Below are 16,502 nucleotides of genomic sequence, written 5' to 3'. Positions count from 1 at the left end.
TAAAGCTGGGGGACCAGGCTACAGAGTGACAGAAATTCAAAGTCCCAGTGAAGAGAAACGACTGCTGTATTTTGGACTGAAGGAAATTGAGTCCCATATAGTTTAGACATTTCACATAATCTTATAAAACAAACCAATTGTGGAGCTGGAAGAAGCAGTTAAAAGCTAATGTGACAGCATGGCTGGAGCCAGCCACTCCGTGATAAGATGGCAGTTGATCCCTAGCCCCCAGTTCTGAAAATATATCATTTTCTCTCTACACACACAAACTTGAAAGAGCTGAAAGAGCTGCTGGAAAAGTTACCTATTTTCTTTCTATCTTTTCTTGCCTTTTCATTCCTCACAGCAAGCTCTGTTTACATATCTTTTTCTCAGGCAGGGTTTGCTTCACAGCACTGTTTGGCCAGGCTCAATCAGAGCAGTAAATAGCTGTTTTCCAATAGGTTCCTTGTAGTCCAGCTGCAGTTTGTTGGATTTATTCTGTTTCAGTATGCTGTCCATTTATCTCCTGTGCTGTGTAGTCCCCACTGTGGAGATGGTTTGGCATTCTTCCAGGATATGTTACTTCTTGAGCCCAGAATTGGTTGGAATTTACCTGAAAACCTCTGCTTGGCATTAGGCCCACCCAGCACCATGGGGTGCTTTGCAGAAGCAGCATTTCCCTCAAAGCCAGAGTGTTGTGAATCTGTAGTGCACCAGGCTGTCCAGAGGTGACCCATGGAGAGGACAGGCTGGCTGAGATGGCAGCTGGCCTGATTTTCTTGAGAAGTGGTGAGGAGCTTTTCCATCCTTCCCCTGTCTCTGCTTTGCAATGCCTTTTAGGAGGTCCTCCTGGCTCTGCACTTCCAGCCTCTGCCTTGCCACACTTTATTTTGGTGACTTCATCTAGCCCTCTGTCACCAGGCTGGTCCCCTTCCTGGCAGTCTGCTCCAGCAGACCCTTTGCTCGAAGAGGCCACCACGGAAGCAGAGCTGTGCTGATTCAGCCAGGCTGGTTGGGAAGCCAGGCAAGGGACAAGGGGAGGTGGGATGACAACTACTTTGCTCTGTCTCATAATAGCAAAAAATCACAGCCCTCACCTCTGTTCCTACTCCACTCCTGACATGAGTGGAACAGAATCCCTGCCCTCTGGAAGCTCTGCCCCTCCTGATCCTGCCCTTTCTCTGCCCTACAGGCAAGAGAGGAGTGATTGCCAGGCCTGTCCTTCCTACTTTCATGGGCAGCCCTGCCCTTTACTCCTCTCAAGCCCTTTCTAGCAGGGGAGAGTAAAAAGAGATTTGTGGGGGGAAAAAGGGTGGAGGAGGAGACATGCTATAAGTGGGCTGGAAGCAGAAGATTAAGGTCTCAGGTTAAACCAAAAAAAGTGCTGTGTACCAGAGCATGGGGATAGGGGAAGAGGGCCCAGGGGAAGAGCAGAATGTATACAAATAAAGGGGTTTCTTAAAACTCTTTTCTTCTCTCTTGGCTCTTTGTTTCACCATATCCACAGAGCTTTCATCTCATTCCCAGCCTTCTTCACCCCTCTGGTATCCACTGCTTCTCACTCCCCAACCCCAAACTTTCTCGGTTGCTGCTCAAAACGTACATTTTGCCTACAAAGCCAAAAAGCCTTGAAGAAGCTCTGTCCTGTTGTATATGTCAACATCATTCCTTCTATTCTGTGCTGCCTGTCTGTGGTTCATCACAGAGATGTGATTTTTAGTGACTTGTACTCATGGATTTGCTTCCTCTACTAAATGCTGAGCTGCGTGTAAACTCTCTGGTGGGGAAAGCAAGGTCATTAGCAAACTGCAGTTCAGAAAAGATATAGTTTATTTAAACTTGTACCTTGCCAATGCCCAAGGTTGTAAGGCTGGGTAAGCAAGAGAGATCCAAACAAAAAAGCTTCCTTCAATTGGTTTAAGACTTGAGAAAATGCTTTCTGCATTGCAGACAAAATGCAGGCATTCATGAAGAAGTAATTATATAGATTTTGGGAAGCAGTGGTAGTCTAAATCCTATGCTGTGGCATAGATACTACTTTTTTACCACCTGGTCAAGTTTTGCATCAGAAAATGTATCTCTTATATTGGGTGGTATTAGTGTTTTGGCATGTCTTGCTGCTGGCAGTACTGTGTCCTTCCTGTTCAGTGCTGCTTTTTGACTGTCCTACAAACCTTTTGGGTCAACTGTCAATAGAATGTTCAAGCTTGCTTTGATAGTTCAAAGCAGTTCTGAAAAGATGAGAAATAAAACTTCTGATCTTCTTGAAGGACACTGATGCATGTCCAGAGTTCAGCCTGTGATCCTGAGATCAAGTACATGATCTGGTGGGCCAGCAGCTGGTTATAACACATTTATACAACTGAAGATGCAGAATCTTTAAAAATGGGTTACTGTCCTTCAAATGCTGATATTAGAAAGTAAGAAAATTAAGCAATCAGCTTTCTTCACACAGGTGAACTCACACATCCTAACTACAACTGCCTAATTCCCTAAACTTTTTAATAGCCTGATTGCAATCCTATTTACTAATAACTCTTAGAATTTCCCTGGCTTTAGACTTAGATACATTTGATAACATTTGACACTTTCTCAAGTCATTATAACATCTTCCAGAAAATAACCAGACTTCGCATCTAAGAAATTAGCAGAAAAACACCTTGTAAAATGTAAATTAATTTAAAAAAAAAATGCATAGCTCATGAAACAATAAAAAACAGAACTCAAAACTGAGGTTGTTATCCCTTTACACGTCACCTTCAGGGTTCTGAGCTGTGATGAAAGGTACTTTTTCCTTCTTAGTAAGAATATGTTTATTCCATGGGTAGCATGCAGTTTATGAACTCCTTAACTATTTATTTCCTGGGGCTTGAATTGAACCAGATTGTATTTGTTCTTCAGTTTCACACCCTTGATTTTTTTTCAAAGGAAGTCACTTTTCTTCCTATTTGGAATGAAAATTATGAAAATGAGTCATCAGTTTCCACCTAAGTCTGAAGGCAGCCATGCAACCATAGCTTGTGGACATGTCAGGAGGTGTCTTGGTGATGTGCAGGTCTGAGGGCTGGTCACTAAGATTTCATTGGTAGCACCATGGGTCTCTACTCTGCTGGTCAGCAGGTGCTGCATTAAAGGGGTGAACATATAGGTGCTTTTTTGTCATTGTTTTTTTTTTTTTCCCCTCTGCAATGAGGAGTGGAAGTTGTTTGTTTGAACTGGCATATCAGAATCACTTGGCAACCCAGGGAGGAAGTTTCCTACACACGGGCCAGCTTTAAATATTCCTTAATTTTGGTCTTGTTTCTGAAACTGTGCCATGTGATGCCTGACAGAACAAGGATGAAAGCAGTTAGAAGAGCTGCAAAATTTGTGGGTGATGCTTCGCTTTGTTGCATCTAGTACATCAATACTTAGTTCCAAGTAAGATTAGTATTGTGCTTTGGGACTGATGCCTGAGAAAAATATCACTGCTTGTTTGTCCCAAGATGTTATCCATGTTTTATGGATGAATAAATACTTTGTTGTCACTTAGCAATGTTAACCATTGCTTAAGTCAAAATGTCTTCCTTGTATGATTTTACAAGCCTTTGAATATTTCATAAAGCATTTAATTTTGTTTTTGTTGATACACAAATAAAGAGAGAGTGTGATGCTTAAAAAATTAAATAATGATTCAGTTTAAGAATTGAGTCTTTCAGTCTAGACTAGTAATTTCTGTAAGGGACTTTGTACCTATATTGGCTTTGAAACTGTCACAAGAAAACCTTTTAGTGAAAATGTATTTTATAAAAGATCCATTAGCTTGGTATCTTTGCCTTGGTCAAAAGAAGGGATTTGTGAGTGATAATAGCTCTCAAAAGTATATGCCTTTTTTACATCAGGTTCTGTTTTAGGGAATTAGGTTTTCAGACACTGGCAATTTGCTGAACATTTTGATGTTCCTCATCTTTGAAAAGTGCCTGTTACACTAGCAGGTGTCAAAATCTGTAGATTCTATTTATTGCCCTTTACAAAGCACTTATTACTATGATATTTGGAGACTGTATGTGGAGTAAAAAAATCAGGGATGCTTTCTGGAAGGGGTTGATGTCACTTGTTATGCTGGCATTTTACAATGTAAAGTGCTGTATAACTGTGGGAAATGGACAGAGGTAATAAAAAAAAAATCTTTGCAGGAAAGTGTAAAATATAGCCTCTTAGAGCTGAGCAACCCAGGGCTGTAGCTGCACCAGATGTTGCTGGGGCAATACCCATGCTGTGACTTGGAGGTGCACCCTATGGCTTCATTTCCTCTGACCCCAGTTCATGTGTCCCTGGCAGGTAGCCCCACCTGTTTTGCTAATACTGGGTCCACTTCCCCCCTGTGATACTTCTCCTTGGAGTGAAAGAAGTACTGGTATTGTCTCCAGCATGGAGGGAAAGGGTTTGTTTTGTTTCCTGGGGGAATAACTGCCTGGTTGGCCCAGGCTAAGCCATGTTCCTCCTCCTGTTGGGTGGCTGGATGCTCTGAGTGAGCACCCAGCTGGATAAACACACTCTGCAATGGGTGAGCAATGGCTCACGAGTCAGGCACCAAGGGTTGCTGTGAATGGGGTGTCATCAGGCTGGGGACCTGTCACCAGTGGGGCTCTGCAGGGCTCTGTCCCTGGCCCTTTGTTCTTCAACACCTTTGTTAATGACTTGGATGCCAGACTGGAAGGGATACTGAGGTAGTTTGAAAGCAATACAAAACTGAGAGGAGCTGCTCTCCCTGGAGAGCAGGGAGACCCTGTAGAGAGACGTTGACAGATTAGGGGACTGGGCAATCACCAATCAGATGAAGTTCAACAATGAAAACTGCCAGATTCTGCACATTCCTTAAACAAAGTACTTCCCTCTGATGGTTGGCTCATGCAAAGGCTTTATGGACAGGCAGCAACTTTTCAGTAACTAAAGGTGCTGCTTCTGCCCACATCACAGCATCCTGCAGCTTATTTAAGAAAAAAACTCCAAAAAATGAAATACAAAGAAAAAAAAAACACCCAGACAAACAAACCCTCCCTCCCCTCAAACCCCCAAACCACCTCCATAAACAGGTAAGCAAATTAAGCAGGTTTAATAGCATCATATGTTAGTGGAAACTCCTGTAAGCATTACTTTATAAATTAAAGGGGTTTGTTTTCCTTCCCCACCCCCCCCCCGAAATATTGAAGAAAACTTAATTTCTAAATGAAAACTTCCTTTCAAAACTTTTTATCTATTTTTGGAATTATTTTAAAGGTTGTTGTTTAGAGTTATTAAAACTAAAAATTAGCTTCCTCTAGTTCAAACAACACTGATTTCTGTGTATATTTATAAGTTTTTAATGCAGGGAGTGTCGCATGTTGACCCTTCATAAACCTGAATCTAGTGCTTGAAGTTCCTTCCAACTCAATATTCCTGAGAAGAAAATAATCTTGACATTGATGTTATCTGGATGGGTGGTTAGGATACTAAATATTAGATTCTCTTTTAGCTTGCCAAACTTTCTATTTTACTCCCACAGCAGAATCATAGTCCAGTCTGCTGTAGAAATACCAGTAGTGATATAATCCCAGTATAGTGCATGGGTCCCCTGAAATAATGTCTATTTGGCGTAGTTCCCTCCTTCCCTCCTCCTTCCCTCCTTCCCTCCCAGTTGAGAGCAGGTGGATGTTTAGATCCTGTATTCCTGGGTGGAATTGTCTGTGATGATGAAGTGGACCTTCATTCTGTATTGAAGGCTGATGCTAATTCCTCTTCCCCATTAAGAAACTGCCACCAAAGAGCAAACTTATTTCCTTGTGTTTTGACAGAAGATGAACAATTGCATTTGCAGAAGCAATTTGGGAGAGTGTCAAAGCTGTCAGCACAACCAGAGGTGTCTTTCACTGTGTGTTCATGTACAGATTTGCATTTTGAAGGTATCAGCTTCTTCCCAAGTGTGTCCATGTGGTCTGGTAGTTGTGAAAGGATTGACATGTACAGGACTACAAATCACTATCACAACTCTTTCTTTTTGGTAGCTTTAGAGTTGAGGGGATTTTCAGCATCTGAAAGCAGCTTTATCTTCAGGGAAAATAGCTGGGGGATAGATCCTGATCCCTTGCTGTCTTGTACTATCTCTGGTCCTGCAAAAGGCACTTCACAGTGCCACCATTTCGATCTGATGGCATTCTGCAGGGCCCAGTGAATGGCTCTGCATGGTGCCAGTCTGGTTTTCTTTTTAAATAAACTGCTTTACTATGGTGCTGTACAAGAGAGAGCCTCACTAGGATTGCTGGGCTCATCAGTTCAGCTTGGTCTCCCTTTTGATGTGTGGTACAGCACATCTTTGTTGAGAGGCCAGAGGTGATCCTGTCCCTCTCTTTGCTTCAGGGGACAGTGGAGCTGTTTGGGTCGTTCTCCTGTACTAGGGAAGTTCTCAGCAAGAGTTTGTGTACAAGGGAGGGTGGATGTGTTGTGCTTGTTTTGAGGGTTGTCTCCAAGGTGAGCTGTGCTTGCTCTTGAGCTGGCATATTTGTGGCAGCAGACAGGGCTGGAGGATCTGATTGACATAGGCTAAACACATGGAGGATGAGGGATGAGGTCCTATTTTTTCATGGCTCTGTGAGTCAGGCTTCTTGGATTCCACTCCTAATCCTGCAACTGTCTTTTATGACCACTACCTTGCTCACAAAACATCTTTGTGGTGATTAACAGGGACTGCACCTTTTTTTGCTGTATTGTAATGATGATAAAAAAAGTCAAAATTATTTTGAGATTGCAAGCTGAAAGCAGTTATTTAAAAGTGAAATGTATTGTTATGCTTTGTTGAAAACCAAAAAAAAAAAGAATTTTTTTCAAATTTTCAAAACAATTGTTTTTATTTGTGCATTGTTTGAGCAATCAGTTTCTTGCAGGAATACAGATAAAGATCACAGCTTTTCACATCATTTGAAAAAGGCAGTTGGTAGCAGTCTAACAGCACATACCTTAGAAAATCCAAGCACAGTCATCTCCACAGAAAATACTTGAGATTTTGCCCTTTTATCTTTCCTTTTCAATTCTGAGTTTCTTCCTGGCATACCCTGCAGATAATATTCCTGCCTGAAGACATGCCCCCCTTCCCAATACCCAAATTTTCATTTTCTCACATCAGTGGCTGTATATTAAGGAGTGGGTGGTAGAGGGAAGGATATTATTTGACAGCTAATATTGTAAATTCTGTCTAATATGGTTTGTATATGGAAACAGTAATAGCTACTGCTGCTGTGGTTTTGTTGCTGCAGGGGAAATGCAATAAATAGGACTTTCAGAGGCAGATCTGGCAATGAAGAAAAGCTTTGGGATTTCATTTGCTGCTCTTGTGCTACCACTAAATCTCCCTTCTCATGTTACTGAAATAAAACATAGATCTAAACAGATCCTGGCATGCCATGGATGCACCACATGAAGACAATGCACATGGATACTTTTTCCCATTCTAATTCATCTGTGTGGTCCTTTGTGGAAAGCAGTGACATGGTGTTTTATAATGCCTTCCATTTCAGGTTCTCAAAGCACTCTCCAAAGACATGAGATTGCTCATCTTTATTCTTCCCTGTGGTAAGTTAGCATTATTGTTCTTCTTTAACAGGTGAAGGAGATGGGATGCTCCATAACCATAACTGGAAGCCAGTAGCAAAATGGAGAAGAATGTTACATTTCTGCCCTTGTTTGCTTTATCTATCAGGCTATGCTTCTGCCTTGCAACCTTAGCAGTGTCTGCTACTGCACATCATTTATTGGTTCTGTTGCTCACAGCTCCATGTTTTCCTTCTTCGCTCTTTGCTTTCATCAAGGCACTCGAGCACGTCAAAGACTGCGGAGCACATATTAAGGAACAAGACTGTAAAGGAATAAGATGCAGCTTCATGGCTTATTGAAACAAAGAAATGCATTTTTTTTTTTGTGTGCCATGGCAGTAAAAGAAGGAAGAAAGATGGTGCTCTTGCTCTCCTGCCTTTCCATATGTAGGCTGTGTTCCTTGAGATCCTTGGAGGAAACTGCTGCCTGGCTTCAAAAGCTGCTTGAATCTACAATGTGGTAACAGAACATAAATTCTATATTTTATTAGAACACCTTTTCCAGAATCACTGAGGAATATTTGATTAGCCAGAAAGTCCTATGATATAGTCTGGAGATGTCATGAGTGTGTTAATGAGCTGGTTGGTTGGCTTTTCCCTGCCTGTCCATTGCTGCGTGTCTGAAGGCAGGCAGAGAGCAGTGGGCTTTCTCAGCTGCTTCCGAGTTCTTTGTGCTTATCATCTGTCTCACTTTCCACAGGCATGCCTGTGTTTTTGTGCACTGCCAAGGTGCTTTTCGGTGAAGCATTTTTGAAGGTGCAGCTAAGGGTTGTTCCTTAAACCTTAAAACTGTTCTGGTTCAGGCAGGGCTTAATAGGCGTTCTTCTTAACTGAGTTGGCCTGTCACTGCTGGAATGAACTGCATTGTCTGCATCTGCACATTTAAGGCCAGTTCACATCACAGATTGGACTCTAGAGTTTTATGCCAGAACTTAATCTTTCTCTCCTCAATCCTGAATGTTACCTGTCTACTGTGTAGTCTTTCCATAGTATCTTAACGTGACCAATATCATATCCTTAGCTGTGAATCTGCATAATCTGAGATGTAGGATTGTCTCTGACTGCCTTCTCCACTTTCTGTAATCCATTCATTGTGAAAATCTCACAGTGACCAAATGTGACCAATTTGTTTTAGTAAACAAATCTTTCAGCACCTCTGATCTCTCTATCTGGGGGTTTCCTGATGACCATCCATCTCTATTAGTTGGGTGATGATATGCTGCTCCTTTTGTGGCTCCATGAAGCTGGGCCCTTTAGGATTTTTGAGGATTGGGAGTCAGTAGAATAAAATTAATAGAGAGATTATATGCAGTAATCTAATTTCTGCCTAAGATAATTAAACCAAATTTTATTTCTCTGACTACAGTGAAACAATATGCAGCAACAGTTTTAAAAGTGGCTTCAGAAGCCTCAAAGGTTTTTTTTTCATCTGATGATCTCTGATTCTGTTTTTCTTCTGATGATCCAAGGAGACTCATTTGCTGCCTTCACTCAGGGTTTTTCTTGTAAGGACTTCTGCTGCTTTCTATCTGCAGTGCACCATCTGGACACTGGCTCCTCTCCTAACTTGCAACATTTGAATTTGGGAAATCCTTCACTAGAGGCAGCTGTGATCTGGCCAGTCCCCAGCTCTTGCTGATGGGGTAATTTTCATTGGTTTTTAAAATTTCACTCTTTGGAAAGGTTGACTGACAAGTCTGAAAGATCACAACCATTGTTTTTTATGTTGTGGCTGATCATTTTCACATGGTCCATCCTTGGATCATTTGCTCCTTCCCATGGCTGGACTGAAGAGTATCTAATTCAGCCTGGTGGTGCTGAGTGCGCCTGTGTAAGGCTCTACAGCTGCACCCCTTGTGCCTACTCCAGATTTTATCCATCCTAGTGTGTAACTTCTCCCAGTATGTCACTGGTTGCAGAAGGGTTAACTAGATGTAGGCTTAGTCTATTCATACATGAGATTCAGAGGCCCAGATGGTGTGCTTAATTACTCTGGCCAGCTCTGGCATCATCCTGCTCCTGAGGGAATTAAATGAGGAATGGTGTGTCAGAAACTGTTCCTTTCCTTTCTCCCCAGAGCACTTTGGTGTTACAAGCTCCACAATGCATTAGGCCCAGCTCAAACATCCCCAAGACAAAGTGGCTTTGGGGTGCTGGCTGGCCCTTAGGTTCCCAGCTGGGGTTTTACACACTCTGTGTGCCATCAGGGCTGCTCTGGGAGTGCCTCATTACAAGTGACTCCAGGACACCATTTTCTTTGCAGGAGCAGTCAAATTCCAATCCATAGGCATGGCTGTAATGCTCACAGCTCATAGAGCCTCAAATGCATGATCAGAGCTTGCTCTACAAGGTTTATTTTTAATCCTGTCTCCCTGTCCCTTGGTATCACATGCATGGAAACATGCTATCTTGGTGGCTTGCCTGGCAACATACCTGCCTTTGGCCAGAACTTAGAGGGCTGATCCCCTTTTGCTGTCAGGAGGGAAAACTCAAACCATATCCACAGGATGTACAGTCTCTATTTTTGCACATGCATATCTCTGCAGAGAGAAGCTGAACATCAGAGAAATGCAGATGCCCCCATGGCAAGGAACAAGCCAGCTCCAGATGGTGCAGCTCAGCCCTTCCCAAGGAGTTATGGCCTGGCTGCAGTGGTTGGGTCCCAAGCTGGGCTCTCGCTTGCAGTGCCAGCTCTGGTAAGCAGCTGTTAGGAGAAAGCTGGCTGTTCTTCTCTTAGCAGAGCAATGACCAGCACACATCTGCCTTGATGTACTTCCCACATTCACTCTTCCCATATCCACTGGGAGTTTTAAGTGACAGAAATTCTAGAGAATGAATATTTTTAGCTGTGACTGGTGCAGTTAGTATTACATTAAAGATTATCAAGGTACTTGAAATTTTAAAATCCTGTGTTCAGACTGAGCCTGGGAGGCATTCTGCATTTGGCAAACATTTGTTATACTTGCTTTCTGGTCTGAAATAAAGCTTTTCCATTTTTTCTTTCCTATCCTGTCCTTTCAAATAAGAGCAAAGTTAGTTATTTATTCTTGAGAAAAATAAAACAGGAGGGTATGTCTTTTAGGTGGTAATGGTTTTCTTAAGCTGCTTTTCAGTGGTAATGGCAGATGTTTGAAACTTGTGATTTAAGGCAGTAATGCTCTTCACTGGAAAATGATGTGTGGCCTTTTTCCAAAGGAAATTGGGTTTGATTTTACCACACTATTAGCACTGAAAATCACATACTGAGCCTGTACTGTGGAGTGTTTTTCCTGGGCTTAAGTGTGCATCTCAGAAATGAGGCACTGTACATGAGTGAATTAACTTCACTCTACAGTCAACTGGGTGGGCCTCAAAATAGCTTTAAAAGCACAGGCTGTTTTTCATGTGGTTTGAAAAACTTAAGGTAAGAAAAGTGTGTCCTGTAGTGCCTGCTATTCCACCAGTCAAAATGCCCTTGTTGCCTGGGGAAATGCACTCAGCTCTAGAAGTCAAGAGGGCATGAATCTGATTTCCAGGTCTGTACTTCACAACTCCTATTTAGTATGTCTGACTGGTACTGAGCAAGCTGGAGTTTGAGAGAGGAGTTTGTTATGGAAATAGTTGCTGCTGGGGAACAGCACAGGGTCTTGATCCAAGGGTGACTAATTTTTATTTGACCACTTTAAGGGGTTTTGAAAATCCCATGCTGAATGTGTAGAGCAGAGATTTTAGTAGGAGAATTAACACAGCCCCTGAGGATGGCTGTTCTCCACAATAATGCCTCAACTGAGGTCAGATGTAACTCAGTCCCCAGTCTCCTCAGAAACTACCATTGAGGAGTGTGCACACTTCTCAAACAAAATTTGGTGAGTGCACCATTCTGGTGTTTAGCCAACTAGTTTTTCTATTTTTGGATGCTTTATGTCCCTGTGGCTTTGAGAGTACCTCTTTTGATATTCTGCTTCTTTCTCATAAAGTGACCAGATATAGTCACTGTAAAAAAAGTAACTGGAGAAACCCATATTGCATTTGAGTGTGAATGCCAGTGTTGTCTTAAGCCATGCATGCACTCATATCCTTGGTCCATGCCTGCCCTGGAGGTCTCCTGGTTTTCTGAAAGGACACAAGAGAGGGATGCTTTTCAATGGGATTGTCTGAATTGTAGGACACAATTGCAGGGCATTGGGTGTCAATGGAGAAGGGGGACACGTGTCACTTCAGCACAGGTATCTGGCTTTGTCCTCTGCAGGCTGGTCAGCTGGATATGCAGCTGGCCCTGAGTGGGACAGTCAGGGTGGCTGTGAGTGGTGTGTAAAAGCCAGCAGCTTCCTTCCCTGTCACATAAAGCCTGGGAGCCTTTTGCAGCCAGCCCTGGAAGGCAGTAATCATGAGAGGGATAATGGCTTGTTTTGGGTTAATAGATCTTGACAGCCTAATTTCCCCTGGTGAAAATAAAAGGGAATAAATCTTACAAATACTGTAAAATCAATAGCTAGCAGTGAAGGGGATGACAACAGGGCCCTATATCCACAGCACACTTTTTGGTGAATTGTTCATTTCACTTTCATGCGGATGGGTTCCCTGTGGCTTTGCTAGAGCCATGTAATCCTCCATTCTCCTTTCTGTCATGCCTATCTCTTCAGTGCTTTTGTTTTACTTGCCTCTAAATAAGGAATCTTAAGCCTTGAGCTTGTTGGAGGGGAGTGCTGCCTTGCTGGGGGAAGATCTACAGTGCTGTCACGTCTTGGAGGCTGCTCTTCTTCTCATTGGCATGCACAGCTAACCTGGTTACAGGTCTTTATCTATAAATAGTTAACTTTATCCTGAACCTCCAAAATAATACAGCCATGGGAGCCTTTGCTCACTGCTCTCCAGAAGACCACAACCTCTGCAATGTTATTGACCTGAAATATTGACCGAGTCGCCTTTGGATTTTTTTTGCATTCCCAAGGTCAGGGTTTAGGATTCGTGCACTGAGCAGCCAGAAGCTTCTCCAGATAAATCTGCAAATCTACTGAGGGTAGTCTGCAATGAGTTGGGATTGGCAGCATTACAAAAACAGAAGATCATGAAGTAGGAAGAAGTAAAACAGAGCTGTGGGATCCTTGCTGGTACATACTTCATCAGCCAGGGCACAAATGTCTCTCTGCACAGAGTAAGCTTGAAGAGACCTCAAGCTCCAGCCTTGAGGAGCTCCTGGCTCCATGGATTGGCAGGAGCATGGACTGAGCAGTCCTCCCATAGCAATGTTGAGGAATTAAAGATTGGGATAGAGTGTTTTCTTGCTATTTGACTCCTTGTGAATGAAGATTAGTGGGATGATTGGTCTCTATTCTATACTCTTGTGGATCCTACTTTAAAGCCAAGGTGAAGGCACTCCCGTTTCCCAATTTTTAAATACTAAAGGTTATTTAGGTTGCTAAAAGCTGTGGAAAAAAGTTGCTATACTCTCAGAGATAAGAATCACATAACAAGGATTTAAGAGAAGCCTGTGTGAGTGGTTAATCCAATCTCTCAATTATAGGGTTTGGGCTCTTTCCTGTCAAAGTATTTACTCTTGAGTTTTGCTTAAAGTTATGTCCTTCCTTAAAAGGAAAGAAAATTCCCACTTTCTTTGCCTTTTAGCTGCAGACATTTTTGGGCAAAGTCAGGTGAACTCTTTCCCTCAGCCTGTTCCAGTTTCTCACTTCCTCACTGCTGAAGGACACCGAGAGGTAATAAGCTTCTCTTATGTCAGGGCGCTGTCCAAGTGAGGGCACTGCCTTGATCTGAAACTACTGCCTCTGAAACCAGTTTCCTCTGTGATGCTGAACTTGCTCTCTCTTAACTCCAGTATTTCTTCTGTCAGATGGCTTTTTCCTTCTGTTTCCTTTCTCTGTCTCTTTATCATGTAGTTTTTAGACTGCTCAGGCTTACTGTCAGAACTCTCTATGCACAGTGCCCATTCAGTGATATCCTCTACTTTGTTGGCATTTCTGTTAATATGTGTAGAACAAAAGCACTGGTGGGAGAAGCCTTGTGAGGGTTTTTCCACTGACAGTTGATGTTCCCTTTGAGATTTTCTTTCTCTGCCACCTGTTCTGTGTTCTGTTATCCCTGCTCTTCCCCTGTGTATTTTCCATTTATAGTGCTGATGACTTGGTGCTATGTGTTTTCCTATCTTGTTACCATCCAGGGGCTGTGGGAACACTTTGCATAAAGTTACTTAAACTGAAGTGTTTTTTTAAGAAGCAGAGGTATCACTCTTGGTGTTACATCATGCACACAGAGACTAAAATTGCTTTCAGAAAGGGCTGGTCATCTGCTGCTTGCTGTAGGCTCTTCTTCCTCCCCTCAGAAAAGAGAGAGTCTCCATTATCCTTCTACACTAGAATGGAGATTAGAATTCTGCACAATGGAGATTAGAATTCTGCTGATTTCAAGTGGTACCAAATGAAGAGCAACATTAATGAATTTATGCACAGAAGTCTAATTGAAATTATACAGGTAGTTATGTTTCCTCATAGCACTTTTTTGGTCCAAAAAAAATCTAGAAATGGATTCCTTAGAGTTCTACCTCTCAGTTGTGAAAGGTAAACAAAAATCAATATGCTGTAGGCAGTCTTTTTTTTTCAGAAACGAGTCAAATATCAGGCTGGGCAGAGAATCCCCTGGTGACTCCTAGTCATAATACATATTTTCCTCTGTTGGAGTAACTGATGAAATAATCATAATATTTAACAATAATGATAACAGGTGGTTCACAAATAGATTTTTTCAGTCAAAGATGACAGCACTCCCTTCTTACTGATATGTTCTGATATAGGTGTTCGAAGATACATAAGCCTGTGACAGTAAAATACTTTGCAAATGTCCTTCAGCAAATAATCAGTGCCAGCCCTTGGAAATGGGATCACTAGTGATGTACTTCAGCGGTTACAGAGAGGGTTTGGTGCAGGAAGGATCTACTGGGTGGGAAAATAAATTTGTAGTTATGAAGGTATGGAAGCACTTGGCTTCCTTGGGACTTGGCATCCTTGGGAGAGATGGACCCTCTTTTTTCTGTGCAGGCCATTGAAAATGAAAATGTTATCCTTGTGCCAGAGGATTGTTTGTCAGTGGAAGTGGCAGAAGTAAAAATAGAGGTACAAAATTGGAAGTGGACCTCTTGACTTTCTACATTATCTGTGAGATGTATGGAGGTGAACACTGAGTGTGCACTGCTGATGATAGTCCACATGTTGTGTTCCAGGAATAAAGCCTCCTTGGATGAATCTGCCTTTAATTCATGGAGAGAGAGCTGAAGCAGATGCTTTTGATAAAACTGATTTGTAGGACTGAACCTTCCCTTCTGCTTTGGGGTTCTGCACCCCAGGCACAGCAGGCTGGCATGTCAGGAGGTGGCTGCTGAGCTGTAACTTGTATAAGGTATCACGAGGCATAACAGAGGTCATGACTGTGCTGCAAAGGTGTGGGAAGCTGGGGCTGTGAGGGGGCAGCTTGGGGGGAAAATGGGATAGTGTGAGTCTCACACTTGCTCTCTGAAACTTGGCAGATATGTGAAAGTCATTTGTCTTGAGTCATTCATCAGGTCAGTGACAGAGCCAGAAATAGAATCCAGGTTTTCTGATTGCTAGAGCCACCATCATATCTCCAAAACCATATTGCCTCTCAAAAGTTACTTCAAAAGTAAGCAAAGCACCAAGGGATCTTTCACTTTTCTACCCATACAGCTCTTTGATGTGGCCAGGCAGGTGCTCTTGAATCATGGCTGTATATTCAAAATCTGTGGCAGGTCCATTTTGAATAAGAGTTAAAAATGAGTTTTTCACGTGGTGAAGATCTTTTGCTATGGCAGAGGCAGGACTGTGAGACTAGAGATAAAATGAGTTATCTCTTTGCACTGCATCTTTCAAGGTGACCTTCATGTTAAAAAAACCCACCTGGAATGTAAATCAGGAAGTCTTATGAATTTGTTTATGACTTAGGAAATGCAGTTTAAACATGTGCTTTACAGACACCTAAGAGAGAACCTCTAGGAACCTTCTTCAGGTATTGTGACTCATACACTATTCGGCATAACGATGTTAAATCATGAAGACCTCACTGGTGTGGAAATCAAGCCTTGGGATAATTTGTTAAGCAAGAACCTGAGCCCAAGTCCTCTGAATTCAATCCTCTGGGGTTTCAATCAGACCTTGTGTGCCTCTTTTCCTGCTCCCAACCCCAATGTTGTGTTCCAGCTGCAGCTGTGACCTGTGACTTGGTGTGGATCTCCAGCAATTTGTTCAGGTTGTGTGCTAACCATACTCATTTTCTGAGAAGACTGCCTTCATAGAATGTTTTTCCTCTGGCATGACACTTCTCTATATAGCATCTTTTCCTTTCAGGCCTCCCATAGATTGTCAAGGAAACCTGGCTGGAGGCAAGTGCTAGGTAAGGCACAAATAATCATGGCTGCAATTTAAAGGGTCTTGTAGCTTTGCCATATTGATGAGTGCAGCAGTGGAAAGCAGGCATCATGAGCATGCTATTACAGGCAAAGCAATACAGAAATTCTTGATTCTTCCTTTCAGCAATGAATATTGTTCTCAGCAACATTTTCCACATCAGCTGTGGGGTATTCAGTGCTGCCTGGTATCGACTGCATCCATTGAAAGGTAGCAGAGGCTGAGCACAGCCTGCAGGCACCCTCCTGCCATGCTACACCATACCTGGGGCTGGTAGGGGTGGAGCAAAACCTGTCCAGTTCAGTGCTCCTCTGCTGCATCCTGTGCATCCATGAAGAACTGGACATTTAAAGATTTTAGCTTGAGATGATTTCTAGGGTATTTCTAAATCACCTCAGAACCTGAGCGGGGGGAGGGGGTGGTGAAATTCATTTTGTATGTGTGCTATTCTATTACTGTTTTATTTCCTTAAAGAAGATAAATTTGAAATTGGGGTTGCAATCAAAAC

General features: G+C 42.5%; 1 protein-coding gene across 1 annotated transcript in view; it reads left to right on the top strand.

The window, feature by feature from the left end:
- TMEM178B (transmembrane protein 178B) overlaps positions 1–16,502 on the top strand; it is a 213,430-nt gene that overhangs the window by 95,335 nt on the left and 101,593 nt on the right. The gene's annotated exons all lie outside the window — the stretch shown is intronic.

This window comes from Haemorhous mexicanus, chromosome 5, assembly GCF_027477595.1.
Source record: "Haemorhous mexicanus isolate bHaeMex1 chromosome 5, bHaeMex1.pri, whole genome shotgun sequence".
Lineage (NCBI taxonomy): Eukaryota > Metazoa > Chordata > Aves > Passeriformes > Fringillidae > Haemorhous > Haemorhous mexicanus.
Note: the sequence above shows the minus strand (reverse complement) of the source record. Positions and strands in the feature narration are given on the sequence as shown.